We start from the raw sequence: 13,855 nt of genomic DNA on the forward strand, positions 1-13,855 counted from the left end.
AACACCAGGGCAGATGGAGTCTCATTGCAAGGTCCAAGGCTGAATCACAGCTGAGGAGCCGGAAAGCGCTCTGCTCTGGGTTTTATGTGGGGGATCATGTATTGCTGAGCACTGGTGTTGCAGGCTGTAGACTTGGCTTCCGGCACCTCCATCCTGCTTGGCTTCCTCCTTCTCCCACCTCTTCTCCCACCCTCTTCTTCTCAGCCCCTGGCAGGTTGTCAGGTGGCCAGTCACTCATTCAGTCCCCACCAGCCTCCGCACTGGGTGGCTCCGGGCCGGGGCAGCTGTTTCACAGGGAGAACACCTACCAGGCCGTCTTATTTCAATATTGTCTTTTCCCAGGGGGGGAATGACTGCCTTTTTGTAAAGCTCCTGTCTCTGACTATGTTGAAACAAACCTCCACCCCATCTTTTACCCTGTGGATTATTACCAGGCTTTAGCTTGGGTCCATTCTAGGAAGAGGGGTTCGGAGAGAGGGAAAATCTTCCAATGTTTAGCCCTGTGGTTTGGCCAACCGCAAGCCGTTAGGTGGTGGAGCTGGCAGAACTTAGGTAAAACCTGTCCAAGGCCAACCCAGAACTCAATCCCAAAAAACACAAACAACAGCAGCAGCCTCCCCTCCCCACACCCCCCACCCCCCGAAAAAAAGGAAGAAATTTTCCTTCTGGATACAGAACAGCAAGTGATTGTCTCCCAGGTGTTGGGGTGAATGTTGGGCTGGATGAGTCGTCAAGGATCCACGGTCTGTGTGGAGAAGCCTGACTTCTTCCTGTGGGTTGGGGTCTCAGCTGAAGAAGAGCTTTGTCCCTCCCAGTCACTGTCCTCCCAGGGGATGGTTTAACCCTCTGACCTAACATGGATCCAGCTAGGAAGCCATGGTGGTAGGGAGCTGAAGGTCACCCTGGCCTCGGTGAGGCCAAGGCCAAGCCTCCACAAGCCTATTGAAAGGAATGGAGAGAGATGGGGACCCCAAGTGGCACCAGCCTTAGGTGCCTGTGAGTGTGGCTGTAGCACCTGCCTGAAAGTGTCCCAGGAGCTGTGACCAGCAGGTGTTCATTTGGAGGGACAAGTACCCTTACTGCCTTCAGCCTGGAGACACTGTGGTAGGGAGTCACTCAGAGCCTTGGGTGTCTCAGGTTGGGTTGTTGATGCTGTCCCCTGTTTCCGAGTCGTTGGCTTTGAGGTGCTACTCGCGATTCTTCAATGCAGATTTGGCTACGATGGGCTGAGGAAAACCGTAGGAAATGGGCAGTGTCCAATCTGGGCTGGGAGGTGAATGGGGAAGGGTGCACTTGGGGCTTCACAGGGGTATCAGCAGGAATTCAAGCAAGAGGGAGCCCCACTTCCATATAAAGGATGAGGCCGTGCGTGACAGAGCTGGTTCCTTCTCACGGGAAGGGCCTCACTGTCCCAGGCTTGGGTGGCAACTCTGACACATCCATGAGCTGGGGACCTTAGACCAGTTACCTCTCCACCTCTCTGAACCTCTGTTGTCTCAGAGCTCTTCCAAGGATTCTTAGGAGGAAGAAATGAGATTCCGAAATGGCAATATCAAGAAACCCCCGAGAAGGTCCAGCCTTGTTTGCTACAAATGGCCCCTGCTGTAGCTAGATCAGGAGGGAGCCTGTTTTGCTCCACATTCAGGCCTGGTTTTCTCTGGACTGACCTGGTTTTGTTGGGGAAGATCCTGGCTGCAGATTTGAGGTAGAATTTGCAGATTTCCTTCAGCATAGCCACCCCAGCTTTGTCCCCACAGGGAGCACAAGGCACCTGCAGAAGGATTTGGCAGGAGCAGGCAGGGAGTTCCTGGTTCTCATTTGAATGCGGCTTAGTCTGACCTTTCTTCTCTGGGCTGTGTCTTCTTTTCCTCTGGGCAGGGCATGGCTACTGCAAATTGCTATCACCGGCTTCTATTTCACAACCGCTTCCTGGGTGACATGCCATTGGAAATGACTGTAAAGGAATCAGACCAGCCTGGCGCCTGCCCTTACCAACTGGACGGCCTTGCGGGCACCCGATCTTTCTAAGTCTGCTCCTTTTGCCTGTGTGAGGTGAACCCGGGGCACCCTCACTGCTCACCCTCCATGCTCACCCTCTCATTTTCTCATTCTGTGAGCTCATCCATTTTTAAAATTAAGAACCTCCTAGGAGGGTGTCATTGGGAGGGGGTTCAACGAGGTCTTTCTAGAGGCAGAGAAGACCTACTTGGAACTTCCAGGTTCCTGACACATCACCGAAAATAATTTAAGGACAAGTCAGGTCTCAGTAGCAAAGAAAAAAAAATTATTAAAGGAAGTGAAGGTAGGCACTAGGAGCAGATTAGGAGCTGTCTCGAGGGTGAGAGGTGCTTTTGGGGTCTTAGGCTGTTCTTTTAAAGGACACTTTGTGAGAAGTGGGCATGGGCAGGTGTGTGGAGAATATGTCAGTCTGGTGATTCGAGATGCTTTATGTCCGTCTGTTCCCCCAGGATCTTGAGGTTGACATAGTCTCTATTTTCTGATGAATACATAACATTTGGAATGTACCTTCTGTTATAGCCCCTGCTGCCTTCTTGCTTTCTTTCTTCTTTTCTTTCTTGGTACTAGAGATTGACTCCAGGGGTGCTCTGGCAATGAGCTACAACTCCAGCCCATATATATATATATATATATTTTTTTTTTTTGGAGACAGGTTCTCGCTAAATGCCAGGCTGGTCTCAAACATGTGATCCTCCAGCCTTAGCCTCCCAAGTACCTGAGAGTATGTACCACCACACCCAGCTTATTATAGGTTTCTTAAAATGTTGTATCTCCCTTTGTTTAATCTATTCTAAAAATGCATGTTTTGCAGGGCAATTTTGCACAGGGCAATTTTCATAAGTGAGTATATTTCCAGTAACTTCAGGGTTGTGAAGGAATTTACAGTAACATTAAGATTTGTAGATTTCTCAGAAATTTGGGGAAGTCGTGGGAGAAAAACTGGGTAGGAAGAAGGTATGAGAAACTTTAGCAAAGTAACAGTCTCCTTTTTCTTTCTTTCTTTTTTTTTTTCTCCTTTCAACCACTTTCTAATCCTACCCCACCCACCTCTGTTCCCTTATTCTTAGGGGCTAATGAAGGGCAAGGGGTCTGTCCTCCAGAACTGCTTCAAGCTGGCAAGGGACAATGGCCCTGCCTAGCCAGGGATGGAAAATCTCATCCTACCTGATCTAAAGGAGCCCCAGAAAGTGATCTGTGCTTCGGGGATGGGTTGGAATCGTGCACTGCCATCCTCCCAACGTGGAATTGTCACAGTCTGGGAGATGTGATGCTCTTGGAACATAAAGAAGGTAAGAGGCCAACAACAGGAGGATCACGGCAGCCAAATGTCCTGACGGTCGTAACAGCCAACGGGGGTCAGGCTAGAAGGCCCACAGATCTGCTCTTGGTCTAGGCCCTGCTTTGCAGTCAGGGTAGGCTCTCATGAGGAGGGGAAGAGGGCCTCAAAGAGAAAGCAGATCCTGCCCAAGGGACTGGTTTCTGGTAGAGCAGAGAAGTTCCAATCACCAAAAAAAAAAAAAAAAAAAAAATTAAAAAAAGGTTCTATGTCAGCAGAAAGGAGTGAGGCTCCTGGGACCTAGAACACAGGGGACTTGGCTTAAACAGGGCTTTTCATTGCTTTGAACAGGACCTTTGGATCCTCCAGTGGCTCAGATGAAGAGGAGTCCTTTTCTCCTCTCTCTGGTGGCTTACGGTCCTGGTCCTGTAAGACCTCAAGACGGGCAGGTTTAAGTTTTCATAAATGGCTCCACAATGTTTGGCCGTGGATTTTGACAGCCACCAGGGTGCTTAAGGAGACGGGGAGTAGCTAGCCAGTGGGTGAGCACCTTTTTCAAGGTTTTAATAGAACAAATTTCCTTGACTCAACTTGTGGGGTGATGGGGCAGGTGCTGGAGGTCCTCGATTTCTGTATTCCAGCTGGGTCCTTCATAACTGCCCCCAATCTGAGAATGTGTTTACTAACAATTTCTTTGTGTTTTAGGATAGTGGCAAGGTCTGAGATCAGAAAAGGTCTCTGTATAGAATCTTGTAAGGACAGGGTTGGAGAAAGACTCTACCCTACCCTGTAAGCCTAAAAGTGAAAGTGCCAAGATACATGGTAAAGCAGAATACAAAGGGGTCCAAAGTCAGATGTCTAACTAGGGTGGGGGGTGGGGGTAAATTTTTTTAAATGGCGCCATGAGTGTGGCCCTCCTTGTGCCCTCAGTAGCACACCTGCCTCGGTTATTCTTCCCAGCTGGGTGTTCAGGGCTAAGCAGGACCCTTTCTTAGCCAAAAGTGAACCTCCTTCTCTTCCTTTCTTTTCTGTTCCTATTCAGGTCCATCAGGGCCCCTCCGGGGTTACTCTTAGGGACTTTGTAAGGAACATCCTGGCTCCTTTAGTCTTTCCCCCTTTCCTGGTCTTTCCGTCTGCTAGGATGGTTCGGGATCTTACTGACTCCGTGGCTTCCCTTGGGAGCGTTAGGGACATCCCATCTCCAGTGAACCTCCTCTTTGCAGAATTGACAATCGGTTGGCTCTTAGTCTCAGGGAGTCTTTGCAAGCCCCCTGATTGGGATTCTGGGTGACTTGTCAGAATTGCAGGGCCCTTAGAGGATTCCCACTGCTCCCTGAGTCCTAGGAGACCTTGGATGCTGAGGGCCAAAATATTAGCTATTTTTTTTTTTTTTGCATCCTTTTATTTCTTGATTTCGGCCTTCAAATTTCAGCTGATGAACAGTGAGAAGGCTACTCCTGCCTGTCCTTTTTAATGAACAGGGGTTAATATCTGTCCTGTAGGTGATGACTGTTATATCAAAATATTGCTTATGTTCTGTTATAAGTTCTACTTCTGCAAAATATTAACAGACAACAGTTACAAAGTTGTAAGGAAAATACAAAGGAACATTATTAAGAATTCAGTTTATATAAAATTTTAAATGAAGAAACACACACACACACACATACGTACCTTTTACCAATAGGTTACTTCATCTGTTAATAAATATTGAATGATATACATAAAATTTGCTATTTTTATATTTTTGTTATTTTTATATTTTTTGTCTTTTTAAATTGATTTCATTTTTTTAAAAACACGACAGCAGAATGCATTACACATATAGAGCACAGTTTTTCATATCTTTGTATATAAAGTATGTTCACACCAATTGATCTCTTCATACATGTACTTTGTGATTTTTTGCATTACAGTTCTTATTACACATATATGCCACAATTTTTCATATCTCTGTTTGTATATAAAATATGTTGACACCCAATTCGTGTCTTCATACATGTACTTTGGATAATGATGTCCATCACATCCACCATCCTTGCTAATCCCCTGCCTCCCCCTTTTTCCTCCCACCCTTCTGCCCTATCTAGAATTCATCTATTCCTCCCATGCTCCCCCTCCCTACCCCACTATGAGTCAGTCTCCTTATATCAGAGAAAACATTCAGCATTTTTTTTGTCTTATAAATAAATGAAATGTCTTGAAAATAAAGTAGAGCATACTTTTTCCTGATGTATTTCCTAGGTGATCCATGCCCAATCCTTTAATTATCAGAGTGTCAAGGTTTTGAAAGACAAGTGTTGAGCATATTCAATTATCTTTGATCAAAGATGATGGCCAGAATATAACCAAGAACACATAAATGTGAGCCTGAAAAAGGCTATTGTTATTAACATGTTAGTTGGGGGGATACCAATTTGGTAAAGTGTTTCCTTCAACTTGCATGTCAGCAGGCTTTTGTATTTGGGGAATACAGATACATTTTAACACAAGAAGTCAGTAATAATTAGCGGTTACAAGACATGGCTAGGTAGGAAATTATAATGATGTTGCTCTCCCTTTAACAGCTTTATGCAGGTAACTAATGCTGGCAAAAAATAAAGAGTAGCTTTAGATATCTTATAAGTTTAATACCTAGTGCCAATTACCACAGATAGACTTATAGCCTCATGTATAAGTGCATCTCATATATACAGTAAGAAAACACCTATTTAAAGCAAATAGATGTAAATTGGGTTTTAAATGGCAGAGTTTTTTTTTTTTTAAATCTAAATGGTACTAAATACAAATGACAGAAATTCCAAAAGTTCCACTGTTTGTTTTATATGCTTATATGAAACATGCAGATACAATGTAAATTGTATAAAAGAGTAGTTCTTGGTTACCTTGCATGCCTTAAACTTATATAACTTTAGCACTACAAAATTATGCATAATATTTAGAAAAAGCTCAGGCAAAGCTCATAATATTTAGACACAGCATATTTAGCTCTCAGGTATATACACATCTCTAATCTCAGATATGTTGGGTCTCAAGTACACTATAGTAACCATAATCATAGTTGTTTATTTTTTTTAGAGTTATAAAGTGTTCATTAAAACATAGACACTTAAATAAGCCCTGACTTTGATAAGAGAATTTCCTGAGTAATTAAAAACATAAATAGACAGCAAATGCAAGAGTTGATTTCGATAAAACACAAAAATCTTTGTTCATTAAGTCAGTTTTTCCTTCATAAATGTTACTAAAAGCAGAAAATTTTAAACATAGAGAATTAATTCTGGCTTTACATAAATGTCTTAAATTTTTACCTTAGAAAGTCACTCAAATAATCTTTCAAATTATGTTCAATTAATCACACATAACTGTACTAATATTCATCCTTCATAGGCATTCTATAACTACCTAATCACTAGATAATTTGTTTACATCCTTATGTTTCTTGTCCTTTCTTTTCCCCATCTTTGAGCAATCTAGATATTTTATTTTAGGACAAAAATCTTACTTTACCGTATGAAATTCTTTCTTTTACCAAAGTATTTCCTTCTCCTTTCAACTTTCCTCACCTAAACTATTCCCATACCTATAACTCTCATGAGTTTTTATTTAGTGGTTTTCTTTTGCTTTAGCATTTTTTAAAACTGACAATTTGAAACAATCCTTATAAAATTCTTGAATTTAGACAAAATTACTTTTTTTTTGGTGCCAGGAATTGAACCCAGCAGTGCTTAATAATTGAGCCACATTCCCAGCCTATTTTTTTTATTTTTTATTTTGAGACAGGGTCTTGCTAAGTTGCTTAGGGCCTGGCCAAGTTGCTGAGGCTGGCTTTGAAATTTTGATCCTCCTGCCTTAGCCTCCCAAGCTGCTAGGATTACATGGATTAGAGATGGTGTGAGAAAGCAGGCTGGCCTCAGGACAGCGTGTGCCGCAGCTGACACCGTTCCCCCCTTCACTCCACAGAGGCCCAGGGTCACTGATGGAGGTCATTGCCGGTGCCCTGGTTTTTATGCTGAGGGGCTCATTGAAGCCTAACAAACACCAGTGGAGGCCGGTTTGATTCCTCTCCTTTACACACCAGACGGAGGAGACCTTGGCACAGAGAGGTAAAGCGAGTTCCCAAGGCCACGTCACCATCAGCGCTGAGGGAGCTGGGATTCTGAAGCAGGTCAGCTGCTGCGAGGGGTCCACCCTCTCCCTCTCAGGCCAACAGCACTCCTCTCCCAGCTGACCGGTGTCCAGACTGGCCTTGGGGACACAGTGACCTCAGAAGAGAGGAGTCACCTGCTGCGGTCCTCCAGCGGTGGCGGCCTGAGGAAGAATCCTGGGATTTGGGTCAGAAAGCAAGGGCTTGGGCCGGGCAGCATGGATGAGGAATCAAGCCTCTCTCCTCTCAAGACACTGGGAGCCTCTGAGTGGCCGGATGAGAGGTCCCGCCAGAGTTTTAGGTGGAGATCCAGGTCCCACTTTTTACCTGGGTTTCCGCAGCTCCTTCCACGCCTCTCACCCTCTGGTAACCAGGGTTCTGACCGAGGATCTTGATGCAGGCATGGCCCTGAGCCACCCAGAGCACGCCTGAACAGAATCCCCTCCGTTCCCAGGGTCCTCATCCCAGAAAAGTGCTGCTTCTTCCCTGGCAGCCAGCAACCCGGGCAGCACCCTCCTCCTCCAATCTCCGGGTGAAGCGGGCAGACACCCTTCCTCTGCTTACCCTCTGCTGCACACGCCCACTCCCAGCCACTCTCACTGTCCCGCTGCAATGACCCTAGGCTGTCCCACACTTCCACGCCTGCCCCGCCAGCTGGTTTTCTACACGGTCACCAGAATATCTTCAAGAATACGAGGCCTTTGCATCATTCGCTGGTTTCAAGCCTTCAGCAGGCCTCCCGAGACCCAGAGACCCAAGCCTCCATCCTCCCCCTTCCACCAGCCCCCAGCTCCTCCCACTCCCACTGGAGGTGATCTGGCCCCACCCACTGCTGCCTCTGGTAGTCCCACAATGCTCCCTAGACCTGAGCTCTCCCAGGGGGAAATATGGAGAGGGCTCGAATCCCAGGGGAAATTGCTGCAGAAAGGCATCTTTGATACCACAGGCCGGTCGTAGTCCCAGGGGGTGTCAACTTGCCCTGGTTGAGTTAGCAACTCTGCTGTAGCCCACAGAACCTCAGGGAAGGTTCTGTCTCGGGCTTCCACCTCCCAGTCCTGCGTGAGTAAGGCTTTGTTATACTTCTGGCTGTATGTCACAGAGCAGGAGGCCTCCCAGGGTCTGCTCCTGGTTTTCCAGGCCTGGTTCCCACACCCACTGTGGTGAGCAGTCTTTGCATGTGGTCAGTGACTCCCCCACATCTCTGCAGAGAACTGCTGGCTTCTGGCCATCGAGGCGGCCACCTCCTGCTCATTGCTGTACCCTCAGACAGAGTGGCCTGATTTGACAAACAAAAACACCACTAACTTCGCAGGACAGACTTGCAGTAAAATTTTTTCCTTATATGAAGTTCACACTTCTCTGGGTCCCAATGAATGGTCAACTCACCTGTGGACAGTGCCTGTGAGAGGTGGTCCTAGGCTTAAGGACCAGGAGCCCCTAGGCACTATCTTGGGGACTTTCAGAGTGGAAAACATCAGTGTGGTTGGGAGCACAGGGGAGTCACTTGGATTTGTGATTGTTACATGGCAGGTGCCCTGGCAACTCAAGTGGCTTAAGAAGCAAGGACTCTGAGGCCTGCACAACCGAGGGGTGCAAGGGTCATCGTGGACACGGAGGTGGGTGGGTGGTACTGCAGGGAGCAGAAAGTCAGGAATCCCCAGTGTTAGGGTGTCAGGGTGGCACGGTGAGCTGATTGAAGAACTCTGCCTCTCAGGAATGAAAGCAGTAGAGAGAAAAACCCTGTGTGTGTCCCCGTTCCAAGGGGAGCCTAAAGGCCCTCATCTCAACTCTTATTCCTGGGTGGGCCAGAAAAACACATTGGAAAAACAAGCTTTCCTCCACAACCTTCGGAAGGTCACCGCCTGTTCCCTTGCCTACCTCCTCTAAGCCTTCAAACAACCACAGGATCCAGACATCCTTCCAATGGATTTGGGCCATCATCCAGATAATCCTAAATGTCAATTCTAAATGTTGAAATCCCAAAAGATCAAAATCCCCAAAGATCAAAGTCCCTAAAGTCTGAAATCCCAAAAGATCAAAATTCCCAAAACATATTCTAGAAAAAAAAAATGATTTTAAGATTAAGTTAAAATTAAAAAATGATTTTAACTTAGTGAGGCCCTAAGCAATTTAGCAAGATTCTGGGGGACATGGCTCAGTGGTTAAGTACTCCTGGGTTCAATCCCTGGTACCCAAACAAAACAAGCCTTTTGGGGACATTTATTTACATTTTGAAAGGGCATTTATTTGAGAAAAACAATAACAACAAAGTACCCAACAGAATGCTCCCAAGGCCACTTTGAACAATAAAACAGACAATCACAGCATATATCTTTGCATAAACCTCAGGAATATTGTCAATAGCCACAGGCTGTAACAGTTATGAGCAGGTCATATTCAAAAAGAAATAGGTGAAGAGTGTTAGGTGCAGGACAGGCTGAGTAAGCTGTCTGCAGGGCTTGCCAAACAAAGTTAGCTGCAGGATGACCTGGCCTCTCAAACCCTGCATCTGGTTCTTAATCACCTGTTTGCTTCAAGCCCAAACGCCCAAGCCCCCGCTCAAGGCTGAGAGCTTCGCCCCCTGCTGAAGGCTGAACACTCAACCCCCTGCTCAAGGCCGAGCACTTAACCCCCTTGTGTGCCAACAAGGCAGCTTGCAGACCCAGAGACCCCATTAGATTTGGGCTATAAAAACTCCCTTCTGCCAGGCCCCTCTCTTTCTTCTCTCTTGCTCTCTCTGTCTCCTTTGCGTGCGTGTTCTCTTCTCTCTCTCTCTCTCTCTCTCTCTCTCTCTCTCTCTCTCTCTCTGTCTCTTTCTCTCTCTTCTCTGTTGCACTGCTGCAATAAAGATCTCTTGGTTGCTCTGAGTGTTGTGGTCACTTTTCTTTCAAAGAGTGAATTGCATAAATACTTATCACTGTGGTTGGTAAAGGTGTACACTTAGTTGTTTTTTTTTGGAGGGGGGCAATACTAGGGATTGAACCAATGGGTGCTGTATTTCTGAGCTACATCCGCAGACTCTTTAGTTTTATTTTGAGATGGTGTTTCTAAATTGCCCAGCTGGCCTCAGACTTGCAATTGTCCTGCCTCAGCCTCCTGAGTAGCTGGGATTACAGGTGAGTACACCCACAGTGTCCACCCAGCTGGATAACTGGTCATCTGGAATACTGCAAGGGATAGCTGATGTTTTGAAGAGATGGATCAAAACCTGCAATGGGTCACCTCTGCAAATAGTTGCCCCAGGAGCCCACCAGTTGGAGGAACATGTGGCCAACAGACTCATTTCAATTGTCCCTTTCCAGATTTCCGTTTTCCCCTGCCCTCTTATAATGGCCTCCATTTCTCAAGGGGGATTGTGGGTTTTCTGGGATTTTCTGCTTTCATAATATCCACACTCAAGATTTTAATCTTTCAGGATTGTGATGCTTGAAATTTTGATCTTTAGGAATTATAGACTTTAGAAATTTTGAATCGGGAAGATCGTGGTGTTAGGGATTGTCTTTTGGGATCATGATTGGCACAGTCACCTTGGTGCCCCCTTATTTCCTCCTACACGATCTTGGGGAGGTAGGGGGTGGTCAGTGCTGTGGAGTGACCACAGGAAGCTGGAGAGGGCCAGTGATGTCATCTGCTTACCGTGCCCAGCCCTTTGAAGGTGCCTCTTCATTAACTGAGTCAATATATACAAAGGCTCAGACAAGTGCCAGGCACCCGGACGTAGCCTTGGTATCACTGTGACTCTGCTCAGAACCCTGCCCGGTGTCCTGGTGACGGTGGAGGAGGGAGCCTCTGCTCTACTCCCCTTCCACCACCTGCTCCAGCCACAGGCGCCCTCTTCACACCGGTGCCCACCTCTGGGACTTTGCTCACAAAGCCACACTGAGCCTCTGCCTCGTTTGCTCCTCTGTCCCCTTGGGTCTTGGCTTCAATGCCATCACCCTGGAGACACCCTGTGTGCCCTGACTCCAGAAGGCCCCAGATCCTCTCCTAGCACCCATCCTCTTCCTTACCTAGTCACCTTCTTTGGCCTTTGGGACTCTCAACCCCACTGCTCTTCCCTTTCTGGATTTTTTTTGGTTTTTCTTCTGGAACATTGTATTTTTTTAAAAAATGTTTTTTTTTTTTTTAAACTTGAGACACTTTGGGATTTACAGAAAAGTCGTGGAAACCGTACGGAGGGCTCCAGCTTTGCTTCTCCCCTAACATAAGCAGCCCGTGGAACCACAGCGGATTTGTCAACACCTGGAAGCGAACCTTGGAGAGCCCAGCCTTAGCAGGACGCCACCCACTGCCCGTTCACGACTCCCACGCTGTACTTGGTCACAGGTCTCCTTAGTCTCCTTAGGTCCCCGGTGGTCCTCAGGATCTCCTTTCTGTTCCTGAATTAGTACTTTGCAGAAGGCTGGTGGCATCTTTTTGAACGTCCCTTTGCTTGGGTGCGACCGCTGTTTTCCATGATGGACTGAGGCACGGGTTTGGGGAAAGATGTCACTGATCCCTGGCTCCTCACACGGTGTCAGGGACAGGAGATGTCAATACGGCTCGTTGCTGGTGACACCACTTCCATCCCTCAGCCAAGGTGGATCCTACTAGTTCTCTGCTGTCACTGGACTGTCCCCCACTTCCCATGCCACGCTCTGAGGTGTGTGTCACCCTCTGCAGCCCTCCCCCTCCTCAACACACATGCAATGAATTCTATTTTTCTGCTTTTTTTAAAAAAGTATTTTTTAATTTGCTCTTGCTCCATGTTAGAATATCAGCTCCCCAAGGATAGGGATTTTAGGGTTTTGGAAATTTAAAATTTTCCTCCAGCACTTGGAACAGTGCCAGGCACACAGTGGACACTCGGTAACTATCTGAGGACAAATGAGTCGCTCTCATCACAGTTTGTGACTAATCTATTTGCTTCCCTGGTTATTGCCAGGTCCATGGCTGCTGGGCTTACCCTTGCACCAGCTCCAGGGTAGACTCCTAGTGGCACCCACAGGTAGCCTTTGATTAATGAGCTCAACAAGCCTGGAAATGGGGTACTGGCTGGCATGGCTCATCACTGGGGTGGGAAGTGTTTACCCTGGAGACCAAAGTCACCGTCTCACCCGGGTCTCTGTGGGGACAGATGGTGGAACCAGTTCTGGTCTTCAGCACAGTGTGGTTCTTCTGCATCAGGTTACACTCCCGAGAGGTGGCCCCAGAGTCCCCGTGGGTAGAGAGGGGAATAATGTGTACTTTCCAAAGGGTGAGCTCCACAAGGAGCATCAGGAACTTGAAAGGTGAGGTGGCCTATGGGTTGAATGGTGTCCCCCTCAAAACTCACATGCTAATGTCCTGATCCCCGATATCTCAGAATGTGACAATTGGAAATTGGACCTTTAAAGAAATGATGGAGTTAAAATAAGGTCATTAGGTGGATCTAGCCCAATATAGCTAGTATCTTGATAAGAAGAGAAAATTTAGGGCTGGGGATGTGGCTCAAGTGGTAGCGTGCTCGCCTGGCATGCGTGCAGCCCGGGTTTGATCCTCAGCACCACATACAAACAAAGATGTTGTGTCCGCCGAAAACTAAAATAAATAAATATTAAAAAATTCTCTCTCTCTTTAAAAAAAATAAATAGAATAAATTATTTAAAAAAAAAGAAGAGAAAATTTAGACACAGACACGCACAGAGGGAAGACACAGGGACATGGTGCCTCCAAGCCAACAGGAGAGGAAGCCAATCCTGCTGGCATCTTGGTCTTGGGCTAGTAGCCTCCAGAACTGTGAGCAAGCCAATTTCTGTTGCTTAAGCCACCCTGACTGTGGCTCTTTGTTATGACAGCCTTAGGAAGCCAGTACCATGGCTAAGAAAGAGGGTCCTGAGGGGAAAGGTCAGGCCTGTATGAACAGGGACCCTACAGGACATTACCTTAGTTTACTCAATGGCAGAGGCCAGTCCTCAGAAGGGGCTGGTGGAGCCTTGGAGAGGGTGTGAGCGCCCCCTAGAGGGGGAGTGGAGGCATTGGCTGAGCTGCAGATGGAAGAAGGGGTGCAGGAGACTCAAGATGTGCAATGAACCCCAAGGTAAAGTGATAGCAATGAAAGAAATAGTGGTGGACCCTGTATCCAGGGTCCTTGTCCCTGAACCACCAGCATGGTCCCCTCCTTCCTCCTCGTCCCCCTTCACACTTCCAACACTGGTCCAGAGAGTCTCCATGATTTTCCCGCACACCACAGCTCGCCCACATCATGCTCTGCCCCAGACATTCCATTGGCCTGCAGGTCTCCTACATGTTCCCAAGCCTTCTACTCACTCTTCGAGACCAGCTCTGTCTCCCTTCTGCAAAGCCTTTCCTGGCTCCTTAAAAGTTTATCTCTCTCCCTCTCTGAGCTGCTATATCATTCTGTGCACCCCAGGACCGTGTGATGATTGAGCTAA

This window comes from Marmota flaviventris, chromosome 2 (genome assembly GCF_047511675.1).
Source record: "Marmota flaviventris isolate mMarFla1 chromosome 2, mMarFla1.hap1, whole genome shotgun sequence".
Taxonomy (NCBI): Eukaryota; Metazoa; Chordata; class Mammalia; order Rodentia; family Sciuridae; genus Marmota; species Marmota flaviventris.